The sequence below is a fragment of the Cicer arietinum genome, chromosome 2, assembly GCF_000331145.2.
Source record: "Cicer arietinum cultivar CDC Frontier isolate Library 1 chromosome 2, Cicar.CDCFrontier_v2.0, whole genome shotgun sequence".
Taxonomy (NCBI): domain Eukaryota; kingdom Viridiplantae; phylum Streptophyta; class Magnoliopsida; order Fabales; family Fabaceae; genus Cicer; species Cicer arietinum.
Genome location: NC_021161.2, coordinates 23,477,509 through 23,488,545, shown reverse-complemented (window position 1 = coordinate 23,488,545; position 11,037 = coordinate 23,477,509). Strand labels below are relative to the sequence as shown.

General features: G+C 32.0%; 1 long non-coding RNA gene across 1 annotated transcript; it reads right to left on the bottom strand.

Annotated features, from left to right (window-relative positions):
* Positions 1–6,824: 6,824 nt before the first annotated feature.
* On the bottom strand, positions 6,825–10,802 carry LOC101498125 (uncharacterized). The gene is made up of 2 exons (XR_189406.4): positions 10,328–10,802; positions 6,825–7,568 (listed from the first exon to the last, which is right to left on the bottom strand). It is a non-coding gene; the product is annotated as an uncharacterized lncRNA (long non-coding RNA).
* Between the last annotated feature and the right edge of the window lie 235 nt (positions 10,803–11,037).

Here is an 11,037-nt window from a genome sequence, read left to right as displayed (position 1 = left end):
CCCATATGGTCCCAAATCTGTATTTCGTCCCTCATTCCATCCAAACTTCAAAAGTTGTACACAAAAAAATGGGCTGAAAAACACATTGTTTTGGTAAAGTATTTATGTTTGAAAATCTAAAACTTGAAGGCAAATCTATCAAACACCACACTAATGCCCTAGGTTAGAATCCATTCCCTCAAGTATCTTAGTGTTTTTATCCTGATGTGGTGAGGGCATTTTATTGCAAAGTCCAAACCTTTACTGATAAATCACTTTTCGCGACTAATCTAAAAAGAATTGAGATAAGATTGGCCCCTAATATCCTTGCCTCTATTATTGAACTCCCAATTGTTGGTCCTGTTGTTTTTGGAAAGAACTAGTATTCAACTCTGAACCTTAACAAGAAGGAAATCCATTTTGATCTATTTCACTCTGGCTCAAACAATTGCCTCTCACATTCCTCAAGCCTCTTTCCAAAATATTCAATAGCATTAGTCAATACTCCATTGTACCTCATTGTAGGAGTCACAAATACGTCTCTGATAACGATGCACTAATCATCTATCACCAATAAGGATTATAAGAGAAACATTGTCCCTTATGGCATGGTTCTCACAAAAGTATTTAGGTATTTCAATATTCCGTTGTCCTCTAAAACGTCTACTATAAGTCTAGTGGTGGGGAAAGAACGTTCTTGATGGACAATGTTTTGTGGAGAGCATTCTAGTAAAGGAGTTTTGGACAGAGAAAGTTCTGGTAAAAAAGTTTTGGGAGGGGAACGTTTTTATATTTTGGTTCGAGGACAATAAGTTTTTGTTTTTTTTTTTTAGATTTTAGGGATTTTTCTATTTGTTCTTCGCCAGGTATTGAGATAGGGTTATAATAGTTTTGCTTTTTAGAGATAGGGGTTTTGAAGTAGTTATTTTTGGAGAGGAGGATGAAGATTTTGAAAAGGAATTTAGGGAGATAGGATTAGGGCTTGAGTCTGAGGATGAGGACAAATAGTTCAAAAATGTTTTCTAATGATTCTTTTGGAGGAGTGGGTCTAGGTGGTGACTAAGGTGGTCGAATGAGGAACGGCGAAGATGGTGGAGATGATGAAGATGAGGGTATGTTAGGGCAAGTGTTTTTTCGAGCGGACATCTTTGTACGAGCCATTGTTGGTGATGAATTAGATTTCCCAAAGAGACAAATTGAGTTTTGGGGAAGATGAAAGGTGAGAGAAAGAGTTGCAGTTTTTCTATGTAGAAGTGGAGCAGTTGCAGAAAATTTGACTTTTGTGGAGGGAATATGAAGTGACACATGATTTTAGGAAAATAGGAAGATAAGGGAAATGTTACAATGTGGCAGTTACTTTGCAGACAAAGAAACACTTGTAATTAATACCACGCAAAAAGCACTTTTCTTATTTTGTGAAAACGAAGATTAAGGAAAGAAAAGCGCAGAATGGTTGAAACAAACCAAAAACGTTCTTGGTTTCATTTAGAAAATAAATTTAATTCAAACTGATTGGATTTTTGATAATTTTAAATTTTTCTTTGATGAAATTAAAACATTCCTCTACAAGAGATTTGATAAAAACTTCATCAAGTTGTTTTTAAGTATATACAAAGATTAATTCAACTTCCTTTTTATTTACATGATCACGAATAAAATGATATTTTATCTCAATGTGGTTGGATCTTGAATGCTTAATATGATTTTTTGAAAGATTTATAACACTTGTATTGTCACAGTAAATTGGGATGTTTGAATAACTTATAGAGAAGTCTTCAAGTAAATTTTTTATCCAGAGAACTTGGCAACAACAGTTTACATCTTGGACATATTCAGCTTCGTTTGATGATAAAGCAATTGTATTTTGCTTTCTACAAGACCAACTTATTCATGCCTCTCCTAGAAATTGACATGCGCCACTTGTACTTTTTCATAACCAATAACATTCTCTGCTTTTTGTTTCCATAACCCAAATTAATTTTGAGTTAAATTATTTAAGTTTTAATAGGAACTTTAAAAATGTGAATTTACAATTCAAACTCCCCTTCATTGTAAATTGACAATACTACTTCAATTGTAACATGATAAACAAATATTGAAATTTGCACGAAGCTCTACATGCATTCTATATGATGCATGACATAATAAGGAACCAATTTCAAGTTTTCATACATTTCTACAAGGATCGTGTTATGCTCTTTTGATAAGATGACATCACAACCTTTAACATTTCAACTTGATTCAATCTATGATGCACAAATTACCATTTGAAGGACACTTAATATGCACAAAATTAATACATGAACCACAATAAAATATTCAACAAATCAAAGAAAAATTGAAACTATTTTAAAGATAAGACCATAATTGTTTAGAAAAATATAAATATAAAAACCACAAGTAAATCAAGAAAATATCAATTTCTTTTTCCAAAAGTAGAAAACAGCAATATAATCAATCTTTAAAAGAAAAACAATTTACATGGTAGGAACAATAATATAAGATCAACAACACAAATAAAAAAGCCTATCACATTATTATTATAAAATATGGAAATCAACATGAAAAAAAAAAACCAATTAATGAATCTTTTATCTTGTATTAATCCAACATGTATGTGAATTTATTCACTCTCTTCGCAATTTACCATTTACAAATTTTTTAACTATTTAATATGACATATCATTTTATGTATATATTGTGTAAAATTTTATTCCTTTCACACATCAAGTGTTCATCTAATAAAAGTTATTCATTCATATATACGCCACACGAAATTAAAACAAGACAACAACCTAAATTTCTTTTTTACTTAGATAATACATGCATTTAGGCAATTAGATGAACACTACAACTATCTTTTCATAATCAACCATTTTAACATAGAATCATAAACACATATTCACTAAAAATAATAAAATTCCAAGAACAAAATATATGAAATCACTCGTAAGCAAAATTAACATATAATTTAAATTGAAAATAGAAAATTCTTAACTTAGCCATTTTCTTTCCCAGTAACACGTCTAAGCCCCACAAACTCTTGAGATGAAGAATTTTTATTAGTTTTCTTAATTTGATGAAAGAAATTGCAAGAAAGTATTGAACGGTGATTACCTTTAGTTGATACTAGCTAAGTGAAAGGAAGGAATTTGAAATTCAACTTGATGGTGGTGATGGTGTATAGGTCTGAGGTTGCTAAATGAAGAAGAGGGTTTTTCTTTTCATTCTTTTGTTTGTGGAGGAAAGTTTGTGAACTTAGAGAAAATTAGAATAGGTGTCCGAGAAATGAATTAAAATATACTTATATGTAGACCACCCCATCTATTCTTTTTTTTTTGTTAATATTCAGTAAACCAAAAAATTCCTAGATTCTTTTTGTAATAAAACAAAATCATCATTTTAGTCTTGTGAGAGAGAGGGGCGAAATTTTTATGCTATAGAAAGATGGTATTTTTGTTCTCTCTTGATTGCACAAAAAACCATCAAACTTATGATTCAATTTGTAGCCTCCATTTCAAAAATGAATTAAAAGTGGTAACAAGAAGACAGAGGAGTGTGTTAATGGTGACAATAATGAGAGAAAGTTCATTCTCTCATCTCTTAATTGGATTTGACACAAGGACACCTAGACCTTGGTTAAGTCAATACAACACAATCAAGAGCAACAAAAACCTTTTCTTATAGTTTATTATAATTATTATTATTTGAATTGAACATTCAAAGAATTGACCAACACACAGTTATGTTTTTAAGGAATGATGGACCAAAAATATCTTCATACAAGAACACTTATACATGGGAATTGGGTCACACCAGTTCTACTATTTTGTAGCCTAATCCTTTATTTGACCTAATGTAAACCAACAACCAATGTAGTTTCTATAAATTTTAATTTAAATAAATTATTTAACTAATAGCTTCGGTAAATAAAATTAATCAAACAAAAAAAAAATAATTATTAAACAAAAATAATAATACTAAAAAAAAGATAAATGTTAACCATAAAAATATTAGAGGGTGTTACACATTGTAACACCCCGATTTTTAACAGCGCGAGTGTATTTTTTTAAATAAAAAAAACAAATTCATAAAAACAAAGAATTTCAATTATCAAAAAATAAAAGAAAGAAATACTTTTGAATAAATGTTTAAGTCGTAACATAATGACAAAATTCAACAAATATTTACAAGTAGCGGAAATAGTTTTCGAAACCAAAAATCTAAAGTATTTAAACAGCAAAATACACAGGGGCTATGAGGCCTATAAGACATAGCTTATACCCCTGGGGTATTCTCGGCAGACACCTGTACAAAAGCACTGCCCCAAAAATTTTAACCCCCCACATCACATCAAAAAGTGGTACATTGACCCATCAAAGTAAAAGTCTAGCTGACAATATGAGGTATATGTACAATCTTCCAAATTGAAATAAATACATACACCAAAGAAAGACATTTATCCCCTATACAATCATCTAATCTGGTCATGATTCAAAAAACACTATACAACCCGGGTGATCTCCACGCGCCCCGCAAGATCCTTCTAACACAACACATGTCAGGTATGTCTAACTACGTGTCCATCTCTAGGGTACTATTCGGTAGGACGATCCTAGTTCTCATTTGAGGGCAAAGTCTAGATTTCCACAATAATTGTAAAGGTCACCAACCCAAATTAACAAATATCACTTAGCATTTAAATTTTAAATGCACAAAATAACCTTTCATCTTAGTATACTCCTTGAAAAGGTTTTCATATGTCAAACATGCATAAACAAGTTGAAAAAAGAAGTTTTTAACAAAACTGCACTGTCGTATTCGAATACAGCATATTTGTATTTGAATACATTGTTGTTTTGCAAGTCAGTAGCAAAATCAGCGCAACTGTATTCGACTACGACATCCTTGTAGCCGAATACATATCCAATTCAGAAGTCAGTAGCATAAACACGATGTTTGTATTCGACTACAACCTCATTGTATTCGAATACAACTGCAAAAAAATAGCAGAATTCAGTTTTGAAACGTTTCGAAAAGGTTTCGCAATCAATCAACAGTTACAGAAAATCCAAAACAATCACACTTAGCAATTAAGGCACAATCACAACAACCACTGAGTATACACACGCAATTATCATAGCATATCAAACACGACTCGCGTGCCGAGCACCCTAATGCAATGCGTATATGCCAAAATGCATGAATCCCAGAATTTCCAAACCAAACCCTCCTCGAATACATATCCAGTTCAGAAGTCAGTAGCATAAACACGATGTTTGTATTCGACTACAACCTCATTGTATTCGAATACAACTGCAAAAAATAGCATAATTCAGTTTTGAAACGTTTCGAAAAGGTTTCGCAATCAATCAACAGTTACAGAAAATCCAAAACAATCACACTTAGCAATTAAGGCACAATCACAACAACCACTGAGTATACACACGCAATTATCATAGCATATCAAACACGACTCGCGTGCCGAGCACCCTAATGCAATGCGTATATGCCAAAATGCATGAATCCCGGAATTTCCAAACCAAACCCTCCTCAAAAGGGCGTAAATCATAATTGTTCCGCCTATCACAGGCCTTGTACTAATTACAAAGGTGCCACCCATCACAGGCCCGCACGATTTACTAAAGTGTCGTTTATCACATGCCTTACACTGTTTTCTAGAGTGCAGTCGCTCACAGATCAGCACATTCTAGAGTGCAATCTCTCAAAGATCAGCACGACGCGATAATCCCCGCAAGGATAAGATGAACCAACAATTCACTCATCTCGTGGCTCATCACGGTCACTACTATCACCATGGTACCATGGTACCATCGCGGTCACCATATACTATGAAATGCATGAGCATACTCTGACTCTTTCTACAACAATCATTAAGTAAATGCAGATATTAAAAAATTCCTCATTTTTAATACTCATTTAACACTAATGATTTTCAAATTCACACAGAGCATACTCAAACATTTATTTTCCACCACCACACATCAAATTTAATCCACAATTCATATTAAATTCGATCAATTCAAATTCCACAAAAACCACATCAAGCTCAATCATCAATCACCCCATAATTTTCACAAAATTCAAACATCACTCATGCCAAATTAATTTTCAAAAACCACACCTCAAGCACATTAAGTTAAATTTCCTCACAACCACACATAAATGAATTAAATTCCTTTTCAACCAAATCACAAATCCATTTCACAAAATTCTAACTCCACAAATACACATATAGCATCCTATATGCAAGCTAAAAATTTGGAAGGAGCCATTACCTTAACGGTAGCTTTAACAGCCGATTACAGCACCGCGATTAATTCCAGTAAAATCTTCATTTGCGTCGTTGCTTCCAAAGTTGACTCACTAGCACCGTAGCGGAGTTATGAACAACTTTCTCTTTTATCTCTTCGCGAAATAAAGCTTAGATCTAGAAGAAACGTGGAGGTTTGTGTTTGACCGTTTTAAAAACCCCTAACACCGTTTTTTTTCGTTTTTGAATCAAAGAAGAAGAATGAAACTGAGAAATCCTTGTTTTCTCACCCACCAAGCCTTGGGTTTCTTTTCTTGACGCAAAAGGAAGCAAATGAAAATGAAAGGAGAAGGAAGAAGAAGGAATAGTCGCAAGGCAAGGAGAGGAAGAAAAGTTCCGTGATTTTCCTTTCCATTTCTTTCTTCAATTTTCTTTCTTTTCCTTATCTTTCCTTTTTTTCCTTCCTTTTTCCTTTCCTTATATATATATATACACACACACACCAAAACAAGAGTTTGGCAACACATTTTGTGAGCAGATCATTATTCATACTTAATCCAAACACTCAAAAAAAAAAAAAAAAAAAAACTTAAGTGTTTTGTCTAATTAAAATCAATTTTGACCCACACCTTTTATTACAATTTAAACTAAATAAAACAACTTAAATAGGCAGCATCCCATGCTCCCAAGTCCTATCCAAGTGAACTTATGTAGTTGACCAGACTCAGTTTCTTCTAAGTTTGGTATTGTTTCCATGATAGTAGTCACCATTTGCTTTAAGGCTTCCTTAGCTTTCTTGGCTTGTGCCCTTTTCAATGGTCCTCCTAGACCTTGAAGGTCTTCACTGCTATCTTTGGTTATAATGTCGTCATCGCTCTGGAACGTCTATTTAAAGAATCCGGTAATAAAGCTATTGTTTGAATAAGTCAATGCCTCTAAGTCAACAAGTCAATGTTAGAGTTAACAAAGAATTATTATTCGACTGGAGATTAAATTACAAAGAAAGAATTTTGATCATCTGATGAATAGTACATGTGACGTGGCACTAGAACATGAAGCATAAAGATAAGAATGTTGTTAATCCTCTGAGTAGTATAGCAACAACCTGGAATAGTATATGTCCTTCAACGACTCAGAGTACACTTATAAAACAACAAAACATGTCCAATGTTTCTATTCCTAATGAATAAATTCTTCAGTATTTAAAAAACCAATTTGAGCTGGAGAAGTTGACACCTTAATCTTCCATGATGAAAAGGGATTACCCACAAATGATCTTGGAGTGAGGATGACAAAAATGATACTCATGTGATCACTGAAAAAGATACAAATAACATTTCTGACTTACGTATCAAACAAAAAAGGCAATATTCAAATAAGATTTTAAAAAGCCTTGATTACATCAAAAAAAGATTGAATTAGAAATCATTTCAGATGAGAGTTAATATATATTAATGTAAATCCATCAAGTTATTGTATACACTTTAAATGATATATAATTAAAATATATTATTCTCTCAATGAGAGAAAGAATCAATAGAAACATTATGTGTCAATTCCGACACATATTTGAATTAATGTATGTAAACCTGATAATGGCAATAACTCTTTAACTCAAAAGAAATAGTTGAATAGGTGTAAGAATACTTGAGAATCCTAGAAATGTTTCTAGTGGTACAACCTAGAGAGGCAGAAGAAAAATACTCAAAACCTAAAGAGGCAAAGTAAATAATACTTGTTTGATATTTAATTATAGTGCATTATGTCTTCAACTGTACTAATACAAAATCTCTCTGTAAGGGGAGTACCTGATGTAGCAACAGTTTATTGTGAACTAGTATAAAAATACTTGTGTCCTTCTCTTCTATCTCTTTAATTTGACTAGTTTCTTATGGTTCGAATTCAATTGATTTATAAACTGGTTTATAATCAAATTTGAATGTTTTGATAAAGAATACAGTTGAGACTTCAAAAGAAAATATTTTATAAAATTGTCAACAAATTCAAACCTCTCATTTCTTGTGTTTTCCAACACCTTTAGAATCTAGACTAAAGGTTAAAATACCTCAAATGTTTATGTCTGTAGAAATATTATATGTGTACAATCAAGTAAGTGTCATCTCAACATTCTAATATAAAAATACTTATGTCCTCTTCTATCTCATCTCTTTAATTTGACTAGTTTCTTATGGTTCGAATTCAATTGATTTATATACTGATTTATAATCAAATTTGAATATTTTGATAAAGAATACAGTTGAGACTCCAAAAGAAAATATTTTATAAAATTATCGATACAATTCAAACCTCTCATTTCTTGTGTTTTCCGACACCTTTAGAATCTAGACTAAACCTTAAAGGACCTCAAGCGTTTATGTCTCTATAAATATTATATGTGTACAATCAAGTAAGTGTCATCTCAACATTCTATGTTCATGGTAGCTTTATATATTCATTGTCAAGAAAGCATTTGAGTATGCATTATCATCACTATTAAAAATCCAATTGCAACTTGACGAATAACTAAAATTGTGTAATTTAAAATATAAAGAGACCCAAGTTGCGAGAAAAGAATTAAGGCTCCAAAATTTCAGATTTACCATAATAAGGTTAACAAAAATTTATTTAAGTATTTCTTTTAAATTACACAAAATATAGATAAATTGGTGTTACAATTATTATCTTGTTTTTTTACAAAATAAAAAATCAATTGATAAACTCCGAAAGTGGTTATTTACTCTATGAACTCTCAATCTAGTCTTTAAAAATATGAATATCTTAAATTTTTCAAAAACTCCATAAAATGTTGATTTTTTTAAAAAGCCAAACAGTGAATATTATTAAAAAATATTCAAAGCACACGATGTGCTAAGAATAAGCAAAACAAATTACAACAGATTTTCATTAAATAGAATGCAAAGAGAAAATTCAAAAAATTCACAACAGATTTTCATTAAATAAAGTGCAAAGAGAAACTTCAAAAAATTCACCTCCAATCATCATTTTCCCAAATATAAAGTGAAGACAAAAATCATAATAGATTGATACTTTTAAAGACACTATTCCTTGTAAAATAATGAAAGGAACATCAATGAACAAATAAATCATATATTTAATACTTTAATATTTTCTATAATATTTAACATAAAAAGGGTTTCCTCTGATTCTGTACTGGTTCCATCCATCTGGTTATGGTTCTGGTTTCTAATTCCCTCTAGTTCTGGTTCTGGTTATGGTTCTAGTTTTGGTTCTTGTTCAAGTTTCCTTTGGTTGTGGTTTTGGTTTTGGTTCTTGGTTCCTGGTTCTAGTTTCAGGTTCCCTCGGATTCTAGTTCGTGATATTGGTTCCCTTTGGTTCAGGTTGTCTATAATTTAGGTTCTCTTTATTTTTGATTCTTGGTTCCCTCTAGTTCTAGTTCTAGTTCTGGTTTTGGTTCCTGGTTGTAATTCTGGTTCTGGTTTTTGATTTCCTCTAATTATGGTTCTAGTTCCCTTCCCTTTGATTCTAGTTTTGGGATCCTCTAGTTTTTGGTTCCTTTTGGTTCTGGTTACTTCTAGTTCTGGTTCCCTCTATTCAGGTTCCCTCTCAGAATTTTGGTTTTAGTTCATATTCCTCCTGGATTCTGGTTCCCTCTAGTCCTTATTTCCTCTCTTTTTATTTTTTTTTATTTGGGAACATTAACACTCCCTTCCATCTTTTCAGCATCCTTGCTTTTCCCTTTTTTGCAGCTACGATATTTTTCCATATATACACGCAGTTAAAGAAGTACATAATCTTTTTAGCCACCTTTTCAGCCTCTTTTTAGCTTTTTCTTTTCTCCTAATACGGCTATAATTTTTACCATGTATTCAAACAATTAAATAGTGCATAATTTCTTTTCTTAATTTACCTTATCAAATCCAATTTTCTGCACACAAAAAAAAGCAATAATCCATAACTCAGTTTTATCTCATGGATAAAACGATTTGTCATTCTAGCCTATAAGTTGAGAACAAAAATCAACAAAAATGAGGGGGATAAAAATAGATAAAATAGGAAACGGATAAAAAGGTAGAAGGGAAATAGCAAGCATACCTTCTTCCTTACCACACTCCTCTAGACACCATAACAACCATTGCAACATCAAACAACTTTCTACTATCTCATCAAAGCAAAACTTGTAAATAGAAATAAAGTACTTGTGAGGGGAAGAAATTAGTCCATAGAAGATGAAGAGAGGAAAAGGGAACTTCTTTTGAAACCTCAATCTCCAATCGACCGTGCCTCGAAGAATTCGGCGACCCCCACCTTCGACGCCTTCAATGCGAATGTCTATTGTGGGACTCCTAGTCAGTTGCGCACCACTGCCTTCATCGCCCTTCGCCACCAAACATTTATTGAGACCCGTCACAGGGAAACGCTCAAAGCATCGTTAGCCACCACCTATGGGCGGTCATGTACTCTCTCTCTCTTCTTCATTTCCTTTCTATTTCTTTCATTTTTTTCTAAATCCATTTCATGAAAAAGGCAGCGTCTCTCACTCTTTAGTAGTAGTAGTAGAAGACCTAGAATCTTTTTTCAATTTTCTAAGCCTATTATTATATTAGTTTTTTTAATTTATTTACCTAGTAAATCTGGCCCGAGATCCATGTAAATTTTTTTAACTACTTTGTTAACTTTTTTTTTATTTGTTTTATTTTATAATGATGTCTACATTTTCCTAATTTTTAACATCAAATTGTAACACTTAGACATATTAAATCAATTTTATTTAAAAAAAATGAGATTGTTTGAGATGCGACATC